A 15,496-nucleotide genomic window follows, 5' to 3' on the forward strand; every position below is an offset into this window, starting at 1 on the left:
TATTCACTAGTAGCAAGACAAGACAAAAGGATATAAATATTGTTCCATTCTCATTTTTCCCCAAATATAAGGTAGAAGGTAATTTATGCAGAAAAAGCATCATATTGTGTTACTAAATTTGATGTCTGAAATATAATTCCTTTACGATTGCTCAGGGCTTTCCCTTTGTCTTCCTAATATTTCAGTCCAAAGAAAGATGAAGGGATTCTCAAACCTGAAATTCTCTGTGTCAGAAAGAGATCATTATACAGATAAGTAACCAGTTAACATCAGGGTTCAGTGATTTCCAGAAACTGGGAATATAGTGGTTCAACAGTTCATGAATGATTGTAGTCTTAGTAACTTGTGGCATGCTTCACAATCTTTCAAGTGGACATAAGTGACATCTGTTCTACTTATCTCTACAAGTCTTTGATGAAGACTTATCTATCATGGGAGATAAAATCATAGGCTCATAGATTTAGAGCTTTAAGGGATGTTAGAGGTCATCTAGTTGAATCTTCTCTTTTGACAGATGAGGAACTAAGACTCAGAGATATGATATGAAATGTCCAAAGTCACATAGGTAGCAAAATGCAAATTTCAAAAGGAATTTAACCCTTGAGATGTTGGTTTTTATTAAAAAAACTAGAAGGAAAGCAGTTGTTCATTGCTTAGGGAATAGCTGAACAAATTATATATTATAATCCTAATATTTCTCAAAGCTGAAAAGTACTTTGAAAGTCATCAAGGGAAAATCCTTCGTTTTAGAGTTGAGCAAATCAAGGCACAGAAATGATAAATAATTTTCCCAGTCACCCAGTTAGCAATTATAGAAAATCAGATTTGAACCCATATTTTCCTGACATATGCAACATTATTGGATCAATGTAAAATAAAGCATATTAAGAACTCCAAAAACTTTAAAAAATAACTTGTGACCTATAACAGAATGAAGCAAGTGGAACTAGGAATACAATTTCTATAAAATCCCAATGATATAAAGGAAAACTATACTAAAAGACTTTCAGAACTATTACTAATATGATCATGACTCCAGAGTTGATAATGAACCATCTTTCCTGTTTATAAAGTGGTGATCAACAATGGTTGTGGAATATATTTCCCATACGGTCAATGTTTATTTGTTTCACTCATTTGTAATTATTTATTGCAAAAGAGGGTTTTCTACTGGGGAAGGGTAATTATAGAGAACTAACAGTTGTATAAAATAGGATTTCAATAAAATATTTACCTAAAAAAGAAAAGATCATGTCTGTGTGTGTGTGTGTGTGTGTGTGTGTGTGTGTGTGTGTGTGTGTGTGTTTTGTGAGTGAGTGTGCTTCTGAGTTGACTTCTTGGGATTCCTCTCTGGAACTTCCTCATTCATTTTCATTTTAAAAAACATAACATTTTCTAGTAAATTTTCACGTTTCACCCTTAGCATGTTCCCAGATGCACTGAAGGAATCAAGAACTTGGCTTGCCATTGAAATGCTCACATCCAAGTCAGAATAGTTTGTCCTGGGACACATTGGCACTGGAACAAAGGCAAATTCAATTACAAAATAGAGTTGTTGAAGGTTGCTTTTGACAAGCTAGTGTTTGAGGATGACTTTAGAGGCCAGATTAGAGATGAGAAAAGAAACAACTTACATGCTAATACTATTGAATAAGTCAGAGAAATTGATGTCTGCCTTTATCTTAGGAAGTGCTTGTCTGTTCAAATAACCAAGCCTGATTCATTGCTTGATTCTGGTGAAAAAAATAGCAATAGCCTACATAGCATTTTACATCCCACTCAGGCATCCCCCCATGTGTTCCTCCATTTGAAAAGTTTGAACCAATATGTAAAGTCTTTATATGATCAAGCTTGTCCAGTGAAGACCATAGCAAACTACATTTTGTTGTGTTAGGTATGCTTTCCACCCTCAGGAAAATCAGTTTTATGTAACAGCACCTGCTCACAGATCTAATATAATTCTGATACAGTTGCCGCTAGAAGGAAGCTTATTAAGAGTACTAAAAAGCTAATGACTAAGATAGACCTCAGAGAAAATGCAGAATCTGCACAAATCACAAAAGGAAGATATACAATTTAAATTCAGTACACACTGTAACTGGGACTCTGTTACTGCACAGGGCTTTTCCATAATCTTAAAACTGAATATCATTTTCAATCTAAATCAAGATGATGGCATTGCTCAAAATTTACTGTCTTTGTAGTGGCATATATATATATATATATATATATATATATATATATGTCATATTACTATGACTCTCTAAAAGCTTGCACTTTCTCTCCCATTCTGTTTCACATATGTGGAACAGGCTTCATTTTACTCTTCAAAATTTGTCTTTCAGCAAGTCTATAAAAATTAGTTGGGAATGGCAAAATATCCTTATGATTTGGGTTTTTTTCTTCTTTTCTTTTTTTCTTCTGATTTATTTTTTAAAAGAGTCCAGGATGCAACCAACCCCATTATTTAATATACCATTAGTATATCTATCTAAAATGTTAAAAAAAGTAAAGAAATAATTATAGAGACTATATTACTTCTGATTGAAACCCTAGACAGCAGAATGACTAATAGCTTTTTCAAAAGTATTAACCATTCTCAATCCAATCAAGTGATCAATGAATAAATATTTAGCTAATCCCTTTTATGTGAATGACCTTTCTGTTTTACTGGCTGCCACAAAGAATTATAAAGGAATTTCTAATAAGTTTGAGACAATAACTAAGGCAGCCTATGTAGACATGCTAATGAATAGTATGAATAATGAGCATGATGAGATTTCAGAAGGAGTGATTTTATGAGGCAGGATGTGAAGAACAAATTGGCATTTTGCATTTCACCTGGCAGAATGTGTAAGGTTTTGATGGGTAGAAAGGAGGGACAAAAGATATTACAGGTAGGGGTAATAAAGTGATCAGAAGCACAGAGATAGTAATGTGAAAAATATGGATACTACTAAATAAAGCAGTTTTTCAGAAGCTCAGACCAGAAAAGAAGATTGAGATCATATTCCTGCAGTGCATTAACTTAATAGAAATCTAGAAGTATATTGCTATTGTGGGTTTTTGAGGAGTAGAGTACAAAAAAAGTATTATTTTATTTGTTTAGTGTTCTGGATAGATTAGAACAAAAAGAACAAAGAGATCATAGGATGACAAGATGACTTCTATTTATCAGAGAAGGAATGAAGTTAAAAAAGGGCTGAAATTAGGAGGTGGCAATGAAAATGAGTGAAAAAGAGAAGAAAACACAACTTGATGAACATTGAAGAAGCAGGACTTGAAAACTGATTTGATTTGGAAAGCTTGTAAGAGGATGGGACTTAAAGATGAAATAACTTTCGATCCTGGTTGAGTGCAAAGAATGAATATACACAGTGGAAAGAGGATTATACACAATAGCTACAGTAAAGTAAATGAAAAGATTGCTTAAAAGAAATTGAACCTTGAAAAATTTTAAAACCAGTACCTATCCCAGAGAATAGATAATTAAACAAATAATATAGCTTTGCCTGGCAAAGGAACAGGGTACTACTAGCTTAGTGACTAGCTTAGTGCAGTATTTATTGCATGAGATGAAAAATTGAGCCTGAGGTAAAAATCAGATCTTCACTTGGACAGGAATAGTGAGTAATGGAAGATATGAGACTGAATCTGAGGGAAAAGTCAAGTCTAGAGATGAGTGTTTGTGAAGGAATTTACAAAGAGATTATAGATGCAGTCCTAGGACTAGAGGAGAGCTCCAAGAGAAGAAAAAGAGTAGAGAGTAGAGGAAGAGGAGAAATAGTTAATGATGGAGATTAAGGTATGTATAGAAGGACCAGTTATCTGAGCACCAGTCCTCAATATTAGTCTATATCCCTGGGCATAATCATATGGAAATATTTCTTTTATTTCAAAGTCAAAGTTTATTAAAACAAAAGCCTCTCAATCCTCCACCCCAAAGACACATGGATGTATCTTTGTTTTTGTAATTAAAAAATTCAGAAATTGAAATTAATGGTTATTAAATAGGAAGTGTCATGTGACTGAATGATTTTTAAAGAGATACAATTCATTCTTGGCATCAATTCAGTGGAACATTTTTAACACTATCATGTACCAATAAACCAACCAGACAGAGTATCATAGAATGCCTATAATATAGAAGACATTAGAGATAATTTATTTCATCACATTATAGATGTCAAGCACTGTCACTTAGCAAAAGTCACTAAGAACCAATAGTGCACTCAGCACTGTGCTAGGTATTTTAGGGAAAGTAGAAGTTCAAAGAGAAAATGAGAAATGAGGAATTAAAAAAAGTATGGGAAGATTTTTATGAACTCATGCTAAGCAAGATAAGCAGAACTAAAAGAAAGTATATACAATCACTATAACAATGTAAATGAAAAGATTACTAAAAGGAAGTTGAAACATGCACAAGGGAAAAACCAATAGTGAATCCAGAAAATAGATAATAAAACATAATATATCTCTACCTGGCAGAAAAACAAAGAACTACTACTCATTAAATATTCTCTGTCACCCATCAGAAGTATGCATTGAGAGAGCTACTTCCAGGAACCAAGATGGCAGAGTAAGCAATAATTCACCTTAACTATGCCTCCAACCAACCATGAATTAGCATGCCCAAATAGCACAATTGGCAAAACAATGAGGTATAACAATTTTTTATCCCAAGAAACTTTGAATATCATCAAGAAAGGCCTCTCTCACCCTGACAAAACAAGAACATGGTCTGGGACAAGAAACATTCCATCAAGTCAACAGCAAGTCCTACCTCAGCAAACCAGCATGACATTCTGAACATCAGTGTAGTGGAGTAGAAAACTCAAATGCTTCTCAGCATAGCCAGAGAAATGGGCAGATGACTATTCTGAGAGTCTCATGCTTCAACATAGTGCAGGGTAAATAGGCAACCTTCCAAGACCAAACAGTGTAGATATTGGGATATGTAGAAATACCCCATCTGCCCTAATATCCTGGAACTAGAAAGGAAATGGACATTGAAAGAATTCATCAATTACCTCAGGAAAGAGATCCCAAGATAAAAACTCTAAGAGACCTTGGAGCCAAATTTCATAATTATTAGGTAAAGAAAAAGTACTCCAACACTTCCCATATCAGGAAGCCATAATCAAGATTACACAAGATTAGCAATTGTAACATTAAGTGATCAAAAGACATAGAGCATGATTTTTTTGAAGACAAAGGAGCTAAGACTACAATCAAGAATCATCTACCTGGTGAAATTAAACAAAACAAGGGAATAATCATCCTTGAATGAAATAGAAGAATTTCAAGCTTTCAAAAGGAGACTAGAATTGGATAAAAAATTTTATCTATGGCACAAGACCCAAGAGAAACTTAAAAAGGTAAAACGAAGAAAAACATAAGGAATTTAATGGACCTGAATGACTTACATCTTTATATAAGATATAATTCTTAAAAACTGAATCACTGATAATACGGGTAGAAGGAATATACATAGATAGAGGTTATAGATATAAGGTGAATTTGAGTGAATGACATAAAAAACCAAAAAAATGAGAAAGAGGAGCACACTGGGTAGAGAAGGAAGGGAGATGTAGAATGGGGTAAATTATTTCATACGAAGGGGAATAAAAAAGCTGTTATAGTGGAGGGAAAGATGGTAGAATAGGTACTGGGCATCACTTGAACCTTACTCTCATCAATATTTGTTCAAAGGGGGAAAATATACATAGCTGTTTGAATATATAAATCTATTTTTCCTGAAAGAAAGATATATGTGGAGGAGATAAAGTAAAAGCAGGTTGGGAACAGACAGAAGAGAGGAAAGACAAGGATGAGACAGAATCAAACACTGTTTAGGAGAGAAAGGATATAAGAAGAGAGCACATAGAGGAGAAAAATGTGTTTTCAAAACTGTGCATGTGAGTGGGATAAACTCCTCCATAAAACAGAAGTGGATAATAGAGTGGATCAAAACCCAGAATACTATAATATGTTGCTTAAAAGAAACATACTTGAAGCAGAGAGACATACATAGAATAAAGGTAGCTGAACTAAAGAAAAAGTAGTGATACGCATCCTGATCTCAGAGAAAGTAAAAGCAAAAATAGACCTAATTAAAAGAGTTAAGGAAACTGCATCTTGCTAAGAAGGTACTATACACAATGAAATGATCTCAATCCTAAATATATAAGCACTAAGTGGCATAGCATACACATTCTTATAGGATAAGCTACATAAGTTACAGGTTCATGACCAAACAAGAGATAGAGAACATTATGTAAATGTAAAATATGTAAATTAGATGAAATTGATTATATTAAATTAAAAACCTTCTGTACAAACAAAATTAATGCAACCAAGATTAAAAGAAAAGGAGAAATCTGGGAAGAAAAGATATAATTCTCAAATACAAGTGTGCTATGTTTATAAGAATACAAACCATTTTCCAGTTGATAATTAAAGCAATTTTCAGATGAAGAAATCAAAGCTATCTATAATCATATGAATAAATGGTCTAAACTGTTTTTGATTAGATAAATGCTAATTAAAACATATCAGGTACCATCTTACAATCATTGGCTAATGTGACAAAAAAGAAAAATGTCAAATAGTGGAGAGGATGTGGGGAAATTGAATCACTAATTCACTGTTGTTAGAGTTGTAAAATGCGTATACCCTTTGATTCAGCAATGCTACTAGTAAATATATATCCCAACAAGTCATATAGCATAGTGTAAAAATATTAGAAATTGAGGGGAAACCCATCAATTGGAGAATGACTGAACAAGTTGTGATATATGAAAGCAAATGAATACTATTGTGTAATAAGAAATGATGAACAGGCAGATTTCAGGGGGGAAAAAACCTGGAAAATCATGTAAGACCTAATGCAAAATGAAATGAGCAGAACCAGAAAAACATTGCAAACATATCAGCAACATTGTGTGATGTTCAACTATGAATGACTCATCTTTCTAGGACAACAATGATCTGAGATAAGTACAAAATAGTCACAAAGAAAATGCTATTTATCCCCCCCCAAAAGTAGGGATTGTCTGATTGCACATTGAAACAAACTTTTTTCACATACTTTGTTATTTTTCCTGTTTTTTTTTTCCTTTTGGTCTATTTCTTCTTTTACCACTATAATCAATATGGACATATGCTTTACAAGATAGCATATGAATAACTTGTATCAAATTGCCCACCATTTTTGGAAGAGGAGAGCAGGTTGGGTTGAGAATTTGTAACAACATTATGTAAAAATGAATTCCAATAATTGTCTTGACATCTAATTGGGAAAAACAGAAGACAGAAGAGAGATAAAAATATATGCACTACCTTGAAAAAAGTATTCAATGGGTTAGATTTTATTTTTGTTCTTTATCACAAGGGAGTTTTCAAAAGTGGAGTTGGGTAGGAAGATTCTTTCTCTTTCCCTTAAAATATGCTTAGCACACCCAAGATCAGGTAGATGACTCAGTGGATAGGGTTCTGGACCTGAAGTTAGGAAGAGTCATCTGCCTGAATTAAAATCTAGCCTCAGACACTTAATTGCTATATGACACTGGACTATTTGCTGCAGTTTTATCATCTGTAAAGTAAGTTGGGGTAAAAGAAATGCCAAACCAATGCAGTATCTTTGCCAAGAAAACCCCAAATGAGGCCAAGAAGAATCAAACATGACTGAAACAATTGAATAACAAAGCTACCACTAAATGCCCATGTGCTTGTGAATGACTGCAAATATCAAGGCAAAATGCATCAGTAAAATATTTGTATTAATTTTTAAAGTTTTCTTGATCTTTTTTGTTTTCATATTATATATTTACAAATCATCTTCACTTCATTGAAAGTCAGTAAAACAAATAAGTGAAGCTAACAATATAATGACCGTATCTGCTAGTTTGTGTAACATCTGACATTTTAGCAACCCCTACATCTCTATTTTACATTTTTTTCTTTAATGAGAATAAATCAATTTTTTTTACTCCCATTCCTTACCCTAATCTTGGAGTCTAAATACTTTTAGGGAATAGGTAAATCCCTAGTTACAGACAAGCATATAAGAAAGGGTTTTGCTGGAACATTCTATTGATATCTTTAATCCATTTATCACTTGTGGAATAGATCTTATTCTTCTTTTTGTTTTTTGTTTTTTTGTTTTTTTGCAAGGCAATGGGGTTAAGTGGCTTGCCCAAGGTCACACAGCTAGGTAATTATTAAGTGTCTGACTTGGATTTGAAATCAGGTACTCCGGGATCCAGGGCCAGTGCTCTATCCACTGCACCACCTAGCTGCCCCTAGATCTTATTTTTAATAATTAGAATTAGTTTTCTATACATCTTAGAAATGAAATTTTTATGAGGGAAACTAGCCAACCTGACTTTTTCCCCTCATCAATTATTTTCTCTTTTCATATTGCCTTTACTGGATTTGCTTGGGCTAATTTTGAGGGGAAATTTATTCTTAATTTCATGTAATCATTATTTCTCTGGAGATTGTTGACCATATTTGACTTTATATGAAATAAAAATATTTTTAAAAATTCAAGAGATAAAAGAAATAGACCTTTGCTTAAATACAGCCTCAGTTTTGGCTCCCTGGGAAAAGAAATCATCTATAAAATTTCCTCATGATCTTCCTTAGATCTATAGTAAAACATGTATATCTATTTGGGTCTCTTTTTGAGTCAACCCTGGGAGACTCTGAATACTTTTAGCTATGAAGTAAATCCCTTGTTACAGGCATGGATATAAGAACAGGTTTTGAGAACCCTAAGAAACATAAGCAGTTTGCAAGAAAGGAGAAAATTTCATTGTGAACAAAGCTGAGGCCCTGGGGAAATTATCCACAGAAGTTCAGAAAGATGTAGAGTGAGCCAGCTTGACTCTTAGATGCAGTATTAACTGACTGTTCTCCACCAGAAGGATAAAGTAGATCCACATAAAGCAAATGAAGTAATAAAAGGCAGATGATTACGAAGTCATAAATTAAATTAGCTGCATTCCCATTGGATTATTATTGGAAAGGGAAGTGATCTTGAGCTGAAAATGAATGTATAGTCATTGTGAGGGTTTATTTTTAATCACTTTCAGTTTGTACATCACCATATTTTAATGGGCATGCTGAATTCAATGTGGAGCCACATGCATCTTAATAGACATGTAGAAGAAAAAGTAATATGAGATTAGAGGAAAGCAATAAGTATAAGAAAGTTACAGAGATGGAGACTAAAAAAGGGGAAAAGAAGGTTTTGCATATAAGATATGTTAAATGAGGATCAATTATCTTGAAACTTAGAGGGCAGGACAGAAAGGAATAAATCTAAGTTACATCAGAGATAATAAAGTCTATGAATAGGACATACTGGAGAATGTAGTTAGAGGATTTTTTAGAGGCTGTACTTTTCCTTTCTTATATAATTGGCTTTGAAGTGACATCCAGGTCGACATGTCTAGTTCAAGAGTCACCTTTCAACATGAGGTTTTTCCTAATCCTTGCCAAAAGCTACTGGTACCTCTCCCAGGTCATTTTCTCTGTATTTATTTTATATATACTTATATAATTTGTTGAGGAGGGAGGTATGAAGATCAAGGTGATTGTTGTACTGGACTACCATTGGGCATGTACTCTGATGTACAGAAGGTGCCCCAGTCTAGCAGATGTAGTGTTCCACTGATTGTCTCCCCTGATAGGAACACATAGTTTTCTCTGAATACTAGCTTTCTGAAGATAGACTTTTTTTTGTGTGTGTCTGTGTGTGTGTGTGTGTATTAGTGTGTCCTAAGCACCTAGGATAGTGTCTGGCATATAATAGATGTGCATTCTTTGAAAAGAAGTAAGCAGAAGTTAAGCAAGGACAGATTTACATAGAGGTCCTAATTGACCTAAAGGGGTAGAAGAGACTTTCAAGAGAAAAGCTGAGAGAATATCTCAGTTCTACATCATTATAGGAACAATTTTTTTCTCAAATTCACCAAAGTCTTATCTTTGTGATAGAAAGGGAAAAGCCCTAGACTGAGCATCAAGCATTCTAAGATCCAGCCCAATCCTGTCCTTAAGAACCAAATTATTTTAGGTAAGTCACCCAAGTCAAGTGTCCGGCTCAGTCTCATCTAAAGAAAAGGGGAGGGATTGGGGGTCAATGATGCTAAAGGAGATTACCATCTAGTTCTGTAATTGTATGATGTTGCAATCAGTTGTGATATCCTAAATGGTAGGTGTAGGTATAGTCAAGATTGTTGGAACTCAATCTCCAATATAGAATTTTAGCTTTGATACAGTATGGTATAGTCAAAAGAGTGCTAAAAAGACTCAGTTTGGACCTTACCTCAGATATTTATTAGTCATGTGACCTTGAGCAATTCTTTTAATCTTTGTCAGCCTCAACTTCCTCCTTTGAAAGATGAGGGGATTGGACAAAATGTCTTCTCATTTTCCTTTCTGCTCTCAAGCTATAGTCCACCTTAAACATTATTTATTTCATATAATATATAATATTATAATCATTACTATATTATATTCTACATAATCATTATAATCATTATATGATATAATATATATTACATGGATAACATATTATACATTTCTTAATGTAGGATTTAAGTATATATCTGTTATATGTGTATATGTATTATATACTATAGTATATAATGTAGGTTATTATATTTTATATATAATATAGTATTTAATATATGTTATATATACATATATTTATATGTATATGTAATACTTTATATATGATGTAGAACACTATATGTAATATGTTTAATATATGTTGTGATATGATATAATATATAATTATAAAAATATTTCATATTATTTATATATAAAAATATATTGTTTTTACATTACTTTCATTTCCAATATCCCACCCTACTCCACTCCAGTGTACTGTCCCTTGGAATACTGAATGATGAAGTGAGACTTGAGGGAAAAGTAATATAGGGTATATGAGGAAAGGAGCAGGAGTAAGCAAGAAGGGGAAGGAGTAGAGGAAAGAGAAGAAGAGAATGAGAAGAGGAAAGATGGGAAGAAAGATAAAAGCATTAGAAGAAGGAAGAGAAAAAAGAAGAGACAGGAAGGGGAGAAAGAGGAGGATAAGAAGGAAAAGGAGGAAGAGGAGGAAGAGAGAAAAGAGGAGGAGAAAGCAGTTAAAAAAAACAACTAACCCACATAGAAACCACATCTGATAGTCTGCACAATGTTCCACATCCACTGGACTTTGGCCATCTTTTCTTTATGTCTTTTAGGATATGGATTATTCTACACCTTTCATCCACTTTAAAGTTAATCACACAGTTACCTCTTTAAAATGAAATAAGATGATTTGTTAGGAAAATTACTTGACACACAGAGTACAGGACTGGAATAATTACAGTCTTGTTGTGGCAGAGGACCCATTTCTAAGGGACATGCTATTTTTCAAGGTTTTCCATCATTTATCTATGGGAGTTAATTTACCACTACATAGTTCTTAGAAATAATAGACACTGGGTAGGTATGCAAAGAATATCAAGGTGGGTCCTACAACTGTAAAAATCTATTGATTGACTCCCCTGAAAAGAACATATAGATATAAAGGATGGTTAATTTTGTTTCAAAGGTCAGTGATGCAGATTTTGCTTCAAATAAATAAGTGAAATATAGCCCCTGTGTCCCTTGTTAATTAAGCCACTTTCTTGAAGACAATTTATATTTTTTTCCTCTCTCTGCTCTTTTCATTTTATATATATATATATGTACATACATACATATATATATATATATATATATATATATATATATATAATTGATCAGCTAGTTGTCTATACCATTGCTCAATCTGACAATTTTTAGAGGTTACTTATCTGGTCCTAGGTAAATCCAGGTTGCATGCTTGATTTTTCTATAACCCTTGATAAGTGTATTTCAGTATTATTGATTTCCTTTATAATTTTAGGTGTTTTACTTTATGCAATTATAAATAGGTCCCCTCACAGAGCCTTGGGCAAAAGGGTAGTATGAAAGAATCTTAAAAAAAAACAAACAAGCTTGACTGAGGGCATCCTGGAGGTGTCTAATATTATCTGCATGGTTGTCAATCAGCCTGGTTCTAGGTTCTTTCTAAATCTACAGAATGAATAGTTCTAGGTCACAAAGTTCTCAGATCCCAATATGTTTGGAAGCATGGAGCAATAGAGAGAATACTGGACCTGGAGTCAGGGAGATCTTCATTCAAATCTCATCCTTAGACACTTCTAGCTGAATGACTCTAACCAAGTCAAAGCTCTTTTTTCCTATTTTCCTTATCTATAAAAAGAAGGCAGTTTGACAGAATGCTTCTAACATTCTTTTCTAGTCCAATTCTATCATCCTATGAACAATGGTTATATAGTACAGTACAAGGAAAGAAGATATGTTCTTAAATGGGTTTGATCAGGTTCCAACTAAGAGAACCAGGATGATATCTTTGATGGGGGAAGACCAAATTCCTTGCTTTTCCTTGGAAATCATTCAATCTTCCAGATGTCCTTAATGATTTAGAACACTCTCTGAGAACACTTTCAGAACTGAATGTTATCACCAGGTATGTAGAATCATATTGTTCAATGGGAGATAAAAAATAAAAAGGTAGCTATATTGGTATAGCCATTTGTCTAGATCTTGTATTTTTAGGTTAGTGTAGGTCAGTGGTGTAATGTGAGAAACTGCTAGCAGAATTTTATAATATACATTTTATTATCTAGCATGCTGAGACAATTTTTTGCTCCTTTTATGCATGGGGTGTATCATTCCACTTTCCCCTGATAAATGTTTCCATTACATAATTTTCTTACTCATAGATTTTGAAAGAGCCCCAGTGGGATTTTAGATGGCTAATCTGCACCCCTCCCAAGTACTATCATGCCCTTTTGGTGAATGGTACCAGTTGGATCTCAGATGTCTCATCATATTTCATTTAATGTGACTGAATCCCTTATGCATAACAAAATGTTCTAAATACATAATTAGTGCCTGACTAGGACTAACATTTCTGAAAGCATCCTTTTCCAGGAAGAGAAGATTTTTCATGAGTAGGAAACATACATTGTCCAAAAGATACAGGGAATGCTTTTTCCCCCTTTATGTCTGAGTCTTTCATTACATAGTATGGATTAGTAAGGGCATAACTCAGAGAGCAGTGTGACAGATTTTAACCTGAAGAAGTGGAAACTATTTGTCGTCAGTTCCTTTCTCTCCTGCTCTTGCCACTTGGCCACCCAGAGTCCATTTTCACCATTTGTTGCCAAGTCTGTGCACACAGGGGATTAGATCACACAGGCAACTGACAAACTCTCTCCTGTAATGCCATAGATATCAACACTCTAATCACTTCAATGATAAGACCCATCAATCTTACTCTGGAACTATAATTCTTCCTTTCTCCTTCCTTCAATCTTCCTTTTAGCCACATACCCATGAGCACCTCATCAACCTCCATCCCTTATCCTCCAATACATTTCCTCAGCTATTAATGAGTGTCTTTGAAGAGGTAACTACTAAGAGAGAGTTTGCAAGATCTCCACCCTTAGAGGTTAGCATTAGGGCTTCTAACTCTCTCTTTCCAATCTTATGGAAGAAAGAAAAGGCATATCTTTAAAAGTGGTAGCAAGGGGGCAGCTAGGTGGTAAAGTGGATAGACCACCGGCCCTGGAGTCAGGAGAATCTAAGCTCAAATGTGACCTCAGACACTTAAAAATTACCTAGCTGTGTGACCTTCCACAAGTCACTTAATCCCATTGCCTTGCAAAAACAAAAACAAAAAAAATGGTAACAAGAAAGAATTTAGGTTGGAATAATATGGCACTTTCAGTCCATAAGGCTATGGCATAATAGGGTTACTGAGGGTGCTCTTCTTTTAATATTGTAAAAGATAAGTCAGACCTTGACTGGTAGCTCCAAAATATTTTTATCCTATGACATCAACTACACGAATACTTTCATAACTGAACATGTCACTAAAATACATTTAAAACTCATGCAGGTTTTTCTTTTATAAGACAATGGGGTTAAGTGACTTGGCCAAGGTCGGTAAATTATTAAGTGTCTGAGATCACATTTGAACTCAGATCCTCCTGACTCCAGGGCAAGTGCTCTATCCATTTTACCATATAGCTTCCCCTAGGTTTTCTTAAAGTAATAACTTTCAACCCATCATCTGGGAAGAAGCAGAGTAGAGAATATTTTGTCTCAGATTATTTTTTTATTAGTGGCTGCCATTGTGGTAGCTGCAGTGTCACTGCAAGAGGTCCTTTTTATAAAATGGTTCATCTTAATATGTAAGCAAAATTAATTTAGACTGTTGACTTCAGACAAAATAAACAATATAATTCACACACAGAAATTATAGGATAGAAGAAAGTCAAACTCATAATCACAGAAATCAAGTGATTAAATGAAGTGAACTCAGAGATCATCTAGACTAATCTCCACATTTTATAGGAAAGGAATAGCTAAGGCCTCAAAATATTGCAGGGACATACTATACACAGATACACAGACACACACACATATATACATACAAATATATACTTATATATGATATATTCATTATATACATGTAGTGTTATTGTGAATCTAGCAGGGGATGAACTATTTGTTGGGAAATTCCAATTATATTTTTAAAAAAGTATCAATAACATTTTAAGCTGTTATAATAGACTATTATCATAAATATTTGAATGATGGATATGGAAGGATATAAGAAGTACTGTGCTTATAATAAGCACTTTAGGAATAATATTTCATCTAATTCTCACAAAACTCATTGGAGTTAGGTGCTGTCACTACCATTTAACAGTTGAGAACTGAGACAAGCAGGTTAAATTATTTGAATAGGGTCACATAGCAAAACAATGTCTGACATCATAGATGAACTCAGGTCAGCCTGCCTCCAGGTTCAATTTTCTCTCTACTTTGAAAAGTAACTGCCAGGGGTAGCTAGGTGGTACAGTGGATAGAGCACCAACTCTGGAGTCAGGAGGATCTGAGTTCAAATCCAGCCTCAGACACCTATCTGTGTGACCTTAGGTAAGTCATTTAACCCATTGCCTTGCCAAAAAAAAAAGGTAACTGCCACACACATGAAAGGATCAATTACTATCATGTGGAGATACACAAAATCCTTTGACTTTGGAAATGGAGTTTTTCTTCTTCTTTCTCATATCTGAAAAGATGGATAAGACTAAATTGTCAAATTTTCAGTATGACTTTTTATACTGTGGAAAACTGGCTCCAAATCAGGACTTTATTTAGTTGTTATTTTCTAGTTTCAAGAAAGTAAAAGAGAAAATAATGTTAATTATGTTAACAAATTGTTAATAATATGAACAATACAGATTATGCTTAAAAGTATATTCTGTGTCCTTATAAAAAATAAACTACTTTTGGAGATATAGGTGTTCAACATTTACCAGTTCACTCCTACATAGAAAGTTATGCATGTGGAATACACATATAGGGTCAAAAATTT

The 15,496-nt window shown here is 33.9% G+C and overlaps 1 protein-coding gene across 3 annotated transcripts in view; it reads right to left on the bottom strand.

Moving 5' to 3' along the window:
- PTCHD4 (patched domain containing 4) overlaps positions 1–15,496 on the bottom strand; it is a 366,755-nt gene that overhangs the window by 263,143 nt on the left and 88,116 nt on the right. The window lies entirely within an intron of this gene.

Source organism: Macrotis lagotis, chromosome 5, assembly GCF_037893015.1.
Source record: "Macrotis lagotis isolate mMagLag1 chromosome 5, bilby.v1.9.chrom.fasta, whole genome shotgun sequence".
NCBI classification, from domain to species: Eukaryota; Metazoa; Chordata; class Mammalia; order Peramelemorphia; family Peramelidae; genus Macrotis; species Macrotis lagotis.